Source organism: Lutra lutra, chromosome 8 (assembly GCF_902655055.1).
Source record: "Lutra lutra chromosome 8, mLutLut1.2, whole genome shotgun sequence".
NCBI lineage: Eukaryota > Metazoa > Chordata > Mammalia > Carnivora > Mustelidae > Lutra > Lutra lutra.
In genome coordinates, this window is record NC_062285.1 from 132,306,484 (window position 1) to 132,320,159 (window position 13,676).

At 48.1% G+C, this 13,676-nt stretch overlaps 1 long non-coding RNA gene across 1 annotated transcript; it reads right to left on the reverse strand.

The window, feature by feature from the left end:
- Positions 1 to 4,136: 4,136 nt before the first annotated feature.
- LOC125107806 (uncharacterized) lies at positions 4,137 to 13,497 on the reverse strand. The gene is made up of 2 exons (XR_007129661.1): positions 13,332 to 13,497; positions 4,137 to 4,845 (listed from the first exon to the last, which is right to left on the reverse strand). It is a non-coding gene; the product is annotated as an uncharacterized LOC125107806 (long non-coding RNA).
- Between the last annotated feature and the right edge of the window lie 179 nt (positions 13,498 to 13,676).

Genomic DNA, 13,676 nt, shown 5'->3' on the forward strand with positions numbered 1-13,676 from the left:
CTTCTCTTTCAGCTTTCGTTTTTAGTAGGACAGCTGGAGGTGAGGTGGACTCTGTAACGAGGTGGGGCTGAGTTCACATCCCACCGCGCTGTTTCTTTGCCGGCAGCCTGGAACAGGATGCTCTCTGGACGTCCTTTTCTTTTGAGGCTTTCAGGGGACTTCAAATAACTGATCAGTTTAGGTACAGTGCTGGTTGCAGCAGCTACTATGACTGAGGACTTTCTGCAGGCCGGACACTGCCCCTTTATGTTCAGTCCTGGCGGCAGTCTGTTGACCCAAGATCTACCAATAAACCCATTTTACAGAAGAGACTGTCTGGAGAACAGTGTTGAAGTTACTTGCCCAAAGTTTCCTACCTCCTCTCCTTTGCTGTGTGGCTTTGGGCAAGTCACTAAACCTCTCTGATCTTGGACAAGTTATTTGATTGCTTTTGTGTCCTGGTTTCCTTCTGAAAAATCTCGCATGTGTTAATATTTAAAAACGGGATTTTCAAAATCATTATCACCTTCATCATCACTACTCATCACAATTGTACACTTACCCAAAGAGATAAGAGGGTCTTGATAAACATTAACAAAGGAGGGAGGGAAGGAAGGAATAAGTGAATGAAGAACGAATGCAGGAATGAATGACTCAGCATCATCCATCCAGAGAAAGCTCTGGAATGCAGAAGGTGGACAAGAGGGTGTGAAGAGTATTTAAGTGATACACCGACTGTAGATGGAGCCTGAGGCTGCAGAAAAGTCAAGGACCCACGTAGCCGTAGCTACTACGTAACCCTCCAGCCCTTGGCTGATACCTCCCTCCAACCCACAGAGCACGAGTCCTAGAGTTGTTTGTGCCCTGATGGATGGGGTGCAGGTGGAAATGTCAATTGATCATAATTGGTCCATGAATGGACCCCATAACACAAGCTATCACTTTCAGACCCCAGGGATGTGTTATTAATATTTCTAATTTATGGGCTCATTTGAGAAGTCATCGGGGATGACAAACCTAATAAATCGTGGGTTAAAAGGACTCCAGATAGCAGCGCATGGGGCCTGCCGCGCGATCGGTGGTAGCCGATGAACTTTTGAGACAATCATAGCAACTGTCACCAGGGAGACCGGCTGCAAAAGGGAGTCTGGAGTTGGCGGCAGTGACAGCTGGAAGCAGATTATCAAGAAAGGACAGCATTTCCTGGTCCAGCCGGGGTGGGAGGGGGAAGAAATCGCTAACAGTTGTGGTCCTACTCCACGCAGGCACTGTATTGCCTTGCCTCATTAAGCCACCACAAAACACACACATGCAGCGGCCACCCTTGTCCCCGTTTTATAGACAAGACAGGCGAGGCTCAGAAGAATTGTTTTTAATTTCTTTATTTTTTAAGATTTTATTCATTTATTTGAGAGAGAGAGAGAGAGAACATAATCAGGAGGCGCTGCAGAGGAAGAGGGAGAAGCAGGCTCTCCACTGAGCAGGGAGCCCGATGCGGGACTCGATCCCAGAACCCTGGGATCATGACCTGAGTTGAAGGCAGGTGCTTACCCGACTGAGGCCCCCAGACGCCCCGAGACTCAGAAGAACTAAGTCGCCTGCTCAGTTAACAGTCTGGGATCCAGAGGTAGGCAGCACCCACTCAAAGGTCTGTGCTCTTCATCATTGCGCTCCTCTGGCCACCGGGTCCAATGGCCCCATTCCACAGAGAGGGAGACTGATCCCCAGTGACACAGCCGCACACAAGCATGTCCACAACAGAGCTGGAATGAAGACTCTGGCACCTCAGTGTCTGTTCTCTCTCTCTTTCTGGTGGGTTTTCCTGATTCTCACATGCTTTCCCTCCCTTCTTGTCTCTGTTTTCTTTTTTTCCCCTTCAGTGCATTTCTCGCCTGCCATGCCTACATTTATTTGATTCCCAGCATGCTCACTTTCATGAGCCGAGGGTGTAAGTTGTTCAATTTTACAGCAACTTGTACCCCAGGATGAGGATGTGGGCTTGGTAAGCCACTGGTTATACTCATATCTCAACGGTATGGTCTTCCCAGTGGTACCAAAATAACCAAATCCTCCCTAAAATTCTCCCCCTGGCCACACTCCCTAATTCCATGGGTCAGGAATTGGTGGCACCGCCTGCATTTGCACTTGTATGGGCTTCCTCTGCCCCCGAGGGGGGGGGGGGGGCGGCTGACCAGCCACTTTCATACCCATATGTTCCTGACGGGTTACAGGCTTTGTGTCTCCCCTTGCCTCTTTGAACATATTTGCTTCAGTGATTATGTGTTCATAATTAAATTCGTCACCAAAAGTCCATCTCACTTCCTTTCTCCAGGTTTTTAGGGGACTGGCTCATCGTGGCTCCCAACCAAGAGCTGTAGTGCAAGCTACAGGCTATGTGCCCCATATTCACGCTTCCCTTTTTATTACCAATAGAATCCTGATTTTTTCAGGGTGGCGATATTCCCAGGTTTTTAAAGACTGCATTTCCTAGCCCTGCTTGCAGCCAAGAGGGAAGATTTAATGAGATAAAAGAGAAAGTCACTTTGTGAGGTTTCTTCCAGAAAAGCTCTGAAGAGGGCTGACTCAGATTAAAGACTGCTCCTTTTTCCTTTCTGCCTGGAATTTGAACCTGATGCCTGGAGCCCCAGCAACTGGTTTGGACTGTGAGGCAACCCTGACAATGGAAGATGATACTAAGTTTGTAGACCCTGATGACAGGGAGTCTGCCAAACATGGCGCTGGCCTGAAAACCCAGAGGTTCTATTCACATATCAGAAAAAATACATTTGTATTCTTTAAGACATGCATTTCTGTATTCCGTGACATACAGCCAAACATAATAACATAGTGTTAATGCACGAACACATGCATTTTCTTTTTTTTTATACTTTTTTTTTTCAGCGTAACAGTATTCATTGTTTTTGCACCGCACCCAGTGCTCCATGCAATCCGTGCCCTCTCTAATACCCACCACCTGGTTCCCCCAACCTCCCACCCCCCCGCCCCTTCAAAACCCTCAGATTGTTTTTCAGAGTCCATAGTCTCTCATGGTTCACCTCTCCTTCCAATTTCCCTCAACTCCCTTCTCCTCTCCATCTCCCCTTGTCCTCCATGCTATTTGTTATGCTCCACAAATAAGTGAAACCATATGATACTTGACTCTCTCTGCTTGACTTATTTCCCTCAGCATAATCTCTTCCAGTCCTGTCCATGTTGATACAAAAGTTGGGTATTCATCCTTTCTGATGGAGACATAATACTCCATCGTGTATATGGACCACATCTTCCTTATCCATTCGTCCGTTGAAGGGCATCTTGGTTCTTCCCACAGTTTGGCGACCGTGGCCATTGCTGCTATAAACATTGGGGTACAGATGGCCCTTCTTTTCACTACCTCTGTATCTTTGGGGTAAATACCCAGTAGTGCAATGGCTGGGTCATTGGGAAGCTCTGTTTTTAATTTCTTGAGGAATCTCCACAGTGTTCTCCAAAGTGGCTGCACCAACTTGCATTCACACCAACAGTGTAAGAGGGTTCCCCTTTCTCCACATCCCCTCCAACATATGTTGTTTCCTATCTTGCTAATTTTGGCCGTTCTAACTGGTGTAAGGTGGTCTCTCAATGTGCATTTTCATTCATTAGACCCTCCCTGAGCACCTGCTATGTGCAAACCACTGTGTTAGGTGTATGGTATGAAACATGAGGAAGTTCTAGTCCTTGCCCTACAAGGGTCTCACAGTGCAAGGGATTCCACGAGGAAACTAAGATATGATAATGGTGCCAAAAGGAAAACTGAGAGAGCTTTACTTGGTACGAATATTTTATTGGGCAAGAAACAAGCTGTTTGTGAGCAAGCATACATCAGACCCAAACCTGGTATGAAGCTCAAAGTCATGATGTTACAGGACAGCTTACAGAGCAGAAGCGAGGAAGTCGTTCAGCCTGTGCGGCAACTGGTTTTCACAACAGGGTTTCCAGAAGGCGTGTGTGTTTAAAAATGATTATCTCCTACCATTTCAGGAAGATGCCCTACATCTCTTTTATGATTATCAGAGACATTTACAAGTAATAACCAAAGTTAATTTTGCTCGTGTTCCTGAAGTAGACTAGATTTCGTTTTGCCCACGTGGCATAAGCGGTTTTGTCTGAGGGTTTTAAAGCCGTTTTGTTCTAATGGTTTGAAGAGCCGAGGGACACAGAGGGGTAACAGCATACAAAGGAGGGGACGTGACCTAGCCAAGGAGAGCAGAGAAAGGCATCCAAAAACGTTCTGCCTGCTCAAGAACAAGAAGTCATCCATGCAGGTTTGAGGCAGAGAGACGGAGGCAGATAATGGAAAGGTCGCTTGCTGGGCTGAAAGGTTTGTGTCTCCCCCTCCCACACCCAAGCCTACACTTACACATGCACACCTCACACACACACACGCATGCATGCACACACAGACCGCAGCTATGCTGAACCTCTTTGTGGTTCTTCCTATGACCCAGGCTCCCTCCTGCCCCCTGGCCTTTGCACAGGCTGTTCCCCCTGCTGGAATAGTCGCCAGTCCCTTCCCTCGGTGAGCCCCCAGGCGAGTGTGACTGGAGGTAACTGTCCTCCCTGGGTTGGGCTGCTGCCATCCCTCACGACGACGTACTTCCTCATGTAATTTGGCTCTTCACTAAAGTTTCACACCTTCTGCTGACTTTGGTGCTGCCTCTGCTGAGGTCCCTCAGGCTTCAACACCTTGAGTTTGAAGTTCACCAGTGTGTCAGAAAACCTATGGTTACATTTTGTCCAGGATGTCTAGGTGTTGGAGCAGGAATGTGTTGCCTCCACGACAGCTAACCTCTTCTTATTAAACTCTTGTGCCTAGTTTGCGGTCACCTAGGAAAACATCAGTGATGCCGTCAGGAGGCCCAGGACCCAGTCCTTCACTATACTCACCAGTTGTTTGAGGATGACAAATGGATTGTCTTGTTCCCCACACTAGTGTGTATTTACCTCCACTTGGAAAAGATTCTAAGGGACTCGTCCAAATACAGAAGACCCAGCACATACTTTATTTTTTTTTTTTAAAGATTTTTATTTATTTGTCAGAGAGAGAGGAGAGCGAGCGAGCACAGGCAGACAGAATGGCAGGCAGAGGCAGAGGGAGAAGCAGGCTCCCCGCCAAGCAAGGAGCCCGATGTGGGACTCGATCTCAGGACGCTGGGATCATGACCTGAGCTGAAGGCAGCTGCTTAACCAACTGAGCCACCCAGGCGTCCCCCAGCACATACTTTAGAGGAAGGAGTGGATGGAGAAGCCAGGGTGAGGGGAAGCAAGCCCGGCACACTCTAATGTCCAAGAAGCCAAATGAGTTTCTTAAACGCCTTCTTAGGAGCCACAGAGAAAGAAACACAGCCATGTGCAGGTGGTCAGGGTGACAGTGATTCTAGAAGTTAGAGAACTACACAGCTGCTCAAGAGACGCGGACTTTTTCTGACTTGGCAGTCAGAGAAGAATTCTACTGTGGGTTCTCATAAGGAAACACAAGGCAAGCCTCAGCAAGAGCCCCTTCCTCAGGGGAATTCTGGTAAAATTATTGCTCTCTATCTCTTTAGGTATGTGATGTGGACAGCAGACAGTTTGAAGTCACGGACTGTAGTAGGAACCAATGTGTGACAGAGACATTTGTTACCAGCTGAAGGAAGGTCTATGTGAGTTAATAATCAAGTGAACCAACCTCTGCATAAAGAGAAGCTGAGGGAACACCTGAGGGTACACCTGTGGCAACACCTGTGGCAAAACCTGAGGTAACACCTGAGGGTACTTCTGTGGCAACACCTGAGGAAACACCTGTGGCAACACCTGAGGGAACACCTGTGGGAATAATGCCATAGTTCATCAAGCTAATCCATAGTTATTTTAGTTTTAAAATTTTTTTCGAAGTACATTTTACAAATCTCCCAGGAAGGCCTTGGAAAAACCCTAATCTGCACCCCAGACACCTAATGTTAAACAAAATACCACCTCCTGGTGAGTCCCCCAAGTGGCTCAGTACGAAACCGTAGACCTACGTGACTAAATGAGTGAACGTAATTCACAGGTTGTTGAATAAAAGCCAACTCAATGTTGGAGGACATCTGCCAAAAATGACAATTGGGGGATTGGAGTAGTTCATTCTGAGCCATTTTTTTCTGACAGTAATGAGGCCATTCCTGATTCGTGACAATAAAACCATGTCATCTGCATAGAAAAGACTTTTAACTTTCTGCTCCTCACTGCAAAGGGCAATTCATTCAGCTCATCCAAAAATTCTTCCAAGCCTTAAACTACCTGTTAAAGGGTAAGATCATAACCTATCTCACCCTAAAGATAAGGAGCCAAAGCACATGGCTCTGGCATTGTGCTGGAAATTATGGTCTGGCTCCTCAGGACACAGCTTCTCCCTGGGCTGGCCCTCACTCCGCACTAAGGTGCATATTACGTAGAAGGGCCTGTGGAGGGATGGGGGTTAGTACCGAGTGCCCGTAATCTAGCCCGTAAAGGGTTTCTCTCCACATAATTAGCTTCCCTCCACCCAGTCAAAGGCCAAAATCAGTTATTGCTGTTGAAATTTTTATATTGTTCCTGACAAATTTTTGCACAAGTAACATAAAAAGGTCAAGAGTGGGGAATAAATGTGCTGAAAACCCAAGGGCTTCCTCCTACAAAATATCAGCCCAAGAAACCCAGACTTGTAATTTATAAAAGAGGAAATTGACAGATAGCTTAGATGGAATGTCAAGGAAACCAATCAGTCAATCCCTTGAGGGGGAACAGAAGATGGGCCTTTACAAAGTAAGATAATCCACCCTTTGGATCTTCCCAGACAAGACCATATAGGTAGAATTAAGGAGAGCGGCAACTTAGCTATTGAATACTTGAAATGTGGTGAATCTCAAGCTAAGATGAACTATGAGTGTAAACTACACATCAGATTTCAAACTCAGCACAAAAAAAAAAAGAATGCAAAATATCTCATAAATAATTTTATATGATTACATAGTGGATGTATTGGGTAAGTAAAATATACTATGAAAATTAATGCCATTAAATGTGACTACTAGAGAATTTTAATTAACTTGCATGCACACTGTGGTAGACATCTCCAGGATGGCCCCCCAATATCCCCTTCTCCTAATGCTCACCCCCTTGGGTAGTCTCCTCCCACAGTGTGGGAGGGTTGGTCTGTGTGACCAACAGAATAGGTCAGGAGTAATGACATATCATTCCAAAAGACCCTGCAATTTCTGCTTTGTTCTCTTCCTTGATACCAATCTCATTCTCTCCCTCTCTCTCTCTCTTTCTCTTTCTCCTTCCCTCCCTCCCTCCTTCACTCTTGTCACTTATTCCAGGGGAATTTAGGTTCTGTGTTGTGAGCAGTCCTATAGAAAGGCCTAGTGAGGAACTAAAGCCTCCAGCCAGCACCCATGTAGGTGAACCACCTTAGAAGCAAATCCTCCGACTTCAGCAGTCCAGCCTTCATATGGACCGCAGCCCAACCCCCATCTTGACAGCAGCCCCCTGAGAGACCCTGAGCCAGAATTACCCAGCTACATTATTCCTGGATTCCTGATACTTAGAAGTCATGTGACTTAACCAATACTAGGTCTCACATAATTTATTATACTACAGCAGATAACTAATACATGCATTATATTTCTATTAAATAGCACCAATCTCAAACTAAAAACTTGAAAAACAAACAAACAAAAAAAAATTGTAAGCCTGTAGAGCAGAGGTCCCTAACCCCAGTTGCACATTCAGATCACCTGGAGAAGTTGTTAACATTCCTGATGCCCCAGACTCACCCCCACAACAACTGAATTGGAGTATCTAGGGGTAGATCCCTGGCACTGGTGTCTTCTAACAGTGTTAGAAGTGTTGAGACCACTGCTCTGAGGAAATGCTTCTCCAATATCATGGTGCTTAATACCACCTATCACCCAGGTCCCAGCCACTCCTGGTGTGCATCCAAGTTCCTGGGGGCTGTTAGAAATGGCAAGTCTCAGGCCCCATCCCAGGAGCACTGAATCAGAATCTGCATTTCAATAAGCTCTGCAGGGAACTGGATAAACACGGAGGTTTGAGAAGCTCTGATTTTGGGATTCAGTTCAGAACTGATCATCAGAAACCACACACTCCAGATTCCTGCTAAGGGAACCATATTGCAGAATCTGACCTCCCATAAGCTTTTAGTAGGCACAAAGTTGTCTCTGCACTCCCTCACTAAGGGATTCAGACATAATTGATGCGGGTAGGCCCCCACCAGGGAGAATTCTGTGAAAGATCCCCTCTCGGGATTCTAAGTTACAGCCAAGGTTGAGAAGCACAGCCCAAGGCTTGGGACATGGGAGATGCCCTCAGCTGCCTCTCCGTGGGTCTTCCCAGAGTCTTCCCATCCTCTTCTCATGTCACCATGCCAGTGGGAGTTGGGAGTTTAAATATATTTTTCCATTCAACATGAGGCACATGTAAGCCAACTGCCCCTTCTAGAACCTACCTGTAGAAACAGCAAATTTCTTCCAACCCTAGAGAAAAAACATGCCACGCGGGTCTTACCCAGAGCCAGTTTGTACATCTCAGAAAGGTGCTTTCCCAAGCGAGTTTCAAGAATATGGAAAAGATCTGCCAGGCTCACCTGTATCACATCCTTGAGGTCTATCCCCCTATGTGATGTCCCACCACTATACAGCAAGATTTAAACTTTATAGTAGCTATTGTGGTTTCCCCCAAGTCCCCTCTTCACACATCAGCTTGCTTTCCTGGCCATGGTTTAAGACTTGTATTGTTTCTAAGATCATTTGGGTTTTTGTTGTTGTTGTTGCTTTCTGACAGTCTTTATCAAACCAGAAACCACAGTGACAAAAGCTACATTTACCCAAGTCAAAATGAAACAACAAAACCAATTTTAACTTGCCAGCAACCCGTTGATAATGGATGAGAAGGTAAATCCAAGGCATCTCTTGACATTTCAAGAGATTCTCAAACAAGCAATTTTCACCAATATGTAAGTCCCACTCCCCTCTTGGCAATAGCCCCAACCTTTGAAGTACAACCATGAGTCCTAAATGCCTCAGGCATAGCAATAACCACAGTTAAGGTGGGAGGAATATTATCACTTTGTCCCTGCCTGAAAATCACCTTCCTAAACATAGTACTAAATAAGGCAGGCTAACCATAATACAATTTACAGTAATTATTTTATCTATTTGTCTGCATTCTAATCATCTCTTCTCTCTGATCTAGAACTCTATCAGGCAGGAGTTGGCCTTCATATATTTCTCCTACCTAACCTCGTATCAACACACAGTAGGCACCTAATGAAAGTTTGCTGAATGAAGGATCAAAGGGAAAATTCCCCCAGATCCATGCCACACACTAACACCCAGATTTACTAGACTCCAAATCCATTGGTAAGGAGTTGTCCTCTTGCTGGATACAGCTATCTGTAAGGAGATGTGCTTTAAATACACGGAACGGTTACATATATATGAAACCATTTATCGACTCCAGAGTGATTCAAGCAAGACCTTACAAGACCTATGTCAGTCCTGGTATTCTGGTCTTCAGAGATTATGATGACTGGCTTTAAATATGTGATGTAAATGAAGGGTTTTAACCATCACCCACAACCCAAGGTCCAAGCAGACTCCACATACCCGACCAGGGAGATGTAACTCAACTTGACCCCAGGTCCAACCTCACTGGTTACCAAATCCTCAAGGGAAAGGGCTCTGTGGTTTATCCTGCATTCTAAGTGTTGCCTTCCCAATGCAGGTTGCCTCTAGGATCTGCCAGCCTGCTCAGAAAGACAAGTTCTCATCCCCAAGTAAGGAGGCCTAAGGACCTGATGGACTATGAAAGGGCTTTGAGTGCCCTCAACAGAATCCAGAATGAAAAGGAATCAAATGTGAGCTCAGAATGGCAGATCTAGGCATCTCCTTCCCCCACAGGAGGTCATGGCAGAAGCAAGTCTCAAGGGCAACTAGTGCAAGGATGAAGGTGGGAGGGGTCCACTAAGAACCCCTGATCTTCTCACCACCAGACCATCCCCGTGGCAGAACACCTTCATGTTATTGTCCCTGAACAGGCCCTCTTCTGCTCAGGAAGCCAGCACCACAGAGGGAAAGACCCAGAAAAAATTGCTCTGGAAGGAAGTAATAGAGCAGGGAGTCCCTCAGACCTCAAATCTCTCAACTACCAACCCACTAAGGTGTCTGTAGAGATGCTTCTTTGGGAATTCCTTCTAAAAACTCAGACTGTTTAAATAACTCTAGGAAGCTGTGTGGAGTGATAGGAAGAGATTGCATTCGGGTGACAGCAAGTTTACCTCCAAGCCATGACTCTGCCACTTGCTAGCAACTAACAGAGAGAATTTGCATGAGTCACTTCCCTCATCGTGCTTTAATCCCTTCAACTGCACAACAGAAATGACTCCCTGTTCCATGGAGGCTGGGAGCGGCAGACAGCGGAAAGTGGTAATGGCTTTGGGAAGGGTCTCACTGTGGATATGTCCAAGCTGCCCAAAGGGAGGGGGGTGGTCCTTCCTTCCTAGCTGCCTCTCTTCCTTTTCTCCCTGTACCCCAGGAGGGGCCTAGCCAATGTGCCGGCTGCTCAGGAAATGCTGTCCTTGCACACCTGGGTACACGCCCCCTCTTGCACAACCTCCCAAAGTAAAACCCACTTGACCGGCCACCCACTCCCCGAAGCAGACACGGCTGGCCTCTCTGTGACAGCAGTCACTAGTCCTGTGAGCATTCGGCTCACAGACCCCAGTCTGTGGAACTGAGCAGTAGAATGACCAGGAAAGGCAGCTCCAGCACCATCGCAGGGAGTGAACCCTGAATAAATTATCAGTCATGGCCACTTCCTTCTTTCTGGAAGGGAGTGGTTTAAGGTTGGGGACTCCGTCCTGGCCAAGGGGAAATAAAAGGAATCTGCTTGGAGGCTTCTTTGGAAAGGCTTTTCTCCATGAGAAGAAGAGTGGGGGATGGCAAGCCCATTTGTGTGTGTCTGAGGCCAGAAGCCTGGAGCTGCTGGAACCATCTACCAGCCACGGGGACAGGTAGAGAGACAAAACCAAAGCACTGGAGACGGATGGCAGAAGAGAAAGCAGGCAAGTGCCTGGCCCTTGACATTGTTATCACACCTGAATTAACCAGCCCTGGGTCCTCCCACCTGCACACATCACCAGGCGAACAAACACCTAGTGTTTACACCGCTCGTGTTAGGTTTTGGTCACTTACAGCTGAACACATCCTGATACACACTCCCTCCCAGACGTCAGCACACACAGCCTGTAACTTCTCTTCCTTTTGTCCCTGATGTTTGCCTTAACCCTATAGCTCGGTTCATGAACCACGGCTCACAGAAACACCCCTGGTTCTGTATTGGCCCAGGGGGATGCAGTTCACATCTGAAGAAACTAAAGCACCCTCCCCCACCTGACCACTCTCCCTGGCTCATCATCCTGTTTTATTTATAGCATCACCACGCATGGAAATTAGATTAGGCATTTATTCGTCCTCTCTAGTCTCAAGGTGAGCTCCTGGGAAAGAGGGAGCGTGTCTGTTTGGATCACGACTGCTGTTCCAGCCCCTGTAGTCACTGCCGGGCCCCTCGGAGCGTGTGCTTCAAAAATATCTGAATGGTGCATAAGTGAACCAACGGCTCCAACCTACTTTTCCAGCACGTTCTTCCTAAACGCCTCTCCAGGAAGTGAGATCCCTCTCCCATCAATGAAAGTAGGAAGAGTGTACTATGCAGGTGCCTTTATTTGCTTGTGTGTTTTCAGTAGAATAAATGACGGAGCTCCCGTGCCATGACTCCCCTGCCTCTCTGTTCTTCCACGTCATAGCTGCCTTTGACCCAGGCAGCCACCTAAGTTCTGTCTCCTCTGCAGTCCCACCAGAGCCCCTCCCAACTCCTAAGCACTTTCCGCGTTGTCTCATTGGCCTGCCTGCCCCGCAGCCCATCTCCCCTCCCCCACCCCAGACAGTGAGTCCCCCCAGGGCAGGTTCTGTGTCTCGTTCATGCACCCGTACCTGGTGGTTGGCACACAGTGGCTGCTCGAGGCACATGTGTGGAAGGAACACAGCATGAATGCCAGGGCTATGGCCAGCTGCGGGTGATGGACTGGAAGGAGGGCAAGTGTCCCAGTCCACGTGACAAGGGGTGTTTCCTTAATCTGCTGGGAGGCTCACCCCAAGAGAGGCAAAATATAAGGAAATCAAAGGACATGCTGAAAATGACAGGTGTAGTGTCTCCGGCAACTTCTCTCTCTGGGACTCTGGCCATCTGTACAATGACAGGGCTGGACCAGATGGTTTCTGGGGATTATGGCAAAGGGAGCAGGGTTTGAGAGCAGGACCAACTGGGTCTCAACACTGCTTCTTTGCTGGTTAGCTGTGTAGCCTTATACCCAGCACTCCACGTCTCTGGGCACATCTCAGCAGTAAACCGGCGTGGATGACAGCCGCTTAATAGGGCTGTCGGGTGGATTAGATCCGGCAATGGGTGCACAGCCCCGGCTCCACGGCCTCTCCTCCTGTCCTTACTGCCTCTGCTGCTTCAGCCCCTAAAGTCCCTGTCCTCACTCTTGACCCGCCTCCTCAAGCACCCTCACATCTTTCTCTGTCCCCAGTGGGGGGAAACAGGTCCTCACAATCAACGACTCCTTTAGTCAACCAACAGTGGCCTGACCACGGTGGGACTCTAGCCTCCTGATCAGCATGGTATACAGCAGGCATTTCACTGTGCATTCACCAAACTGGTTCATTTTCCTCCAGGCGCAGGAAGAACTCCATTTCCCAGCCCCCTTGCCTGGAGGCAGGGTCATGTGACTCATTCTGGCCACAGTATATGAGCAGAAGTTACATTAAGTCACACTTCCCACTTCTGACTCATTAAAATTCCTTCCTCTTCCGGGGAAAACTTGGAGGGCGGTAGCATCCCCGTTCGGAAGGACCCAGATGTCCAACTACATCAGGCTTTGGCATGGATGTGCAAGGATGCTCCGAAGATTGTAGAGTTGGCTGGTTACTGCCTCGGAGCCCAGGCTCCCGAGCTCCATCGAATAACCTGACCCTCCCAAGGGGCACCACTTCTAAAGCAGGACATGTGATCTCTACTTGCTCCCCATCTCGGGGCGAGTCCCTCGCTCTCTGCATTCATCCTCCACAGGGAGTGGGGGTTAGCCTTCCCCGCCCCCTCACCCTCTATGAGAAGGTCTGGCTTCCAGTGTCCCAATGCAAGTTCACCGTCTCTCCTAGGGCATCTGTCACTCTCATGCCAACTGAGTCTTGTGCCCAGCCCAACCTGGAGCTCCCCGGTGGACTACTCACATCAGACTGCCATGACATCCACTCCAACTCCTTGATCTGGGCCTCAGTTTCCCCACATACACCATAAGAACTCAGAAGCGTCTCCTACTCTGGTATTTGCAAGCCCAGGGAAGCATGTCTGACAGGGACACCCACAGCTGACACCCAACAGAGGGCATCCTGGCCCAGCCTCTAACCTCCACGTGACCCATAAACTCTCCTAGCTGAGCAAACACGTTTTACTGGGCCCAGGGACACTTCCTGTCCAGCCTGTTCCCATCCCTCATCCTGCTCCCACCTAGCCAGTTCCCCAGCATGGCACCTCCCCAGGCCCCCCTTGCCCACCCTTCAACTCCACTCTGCCCT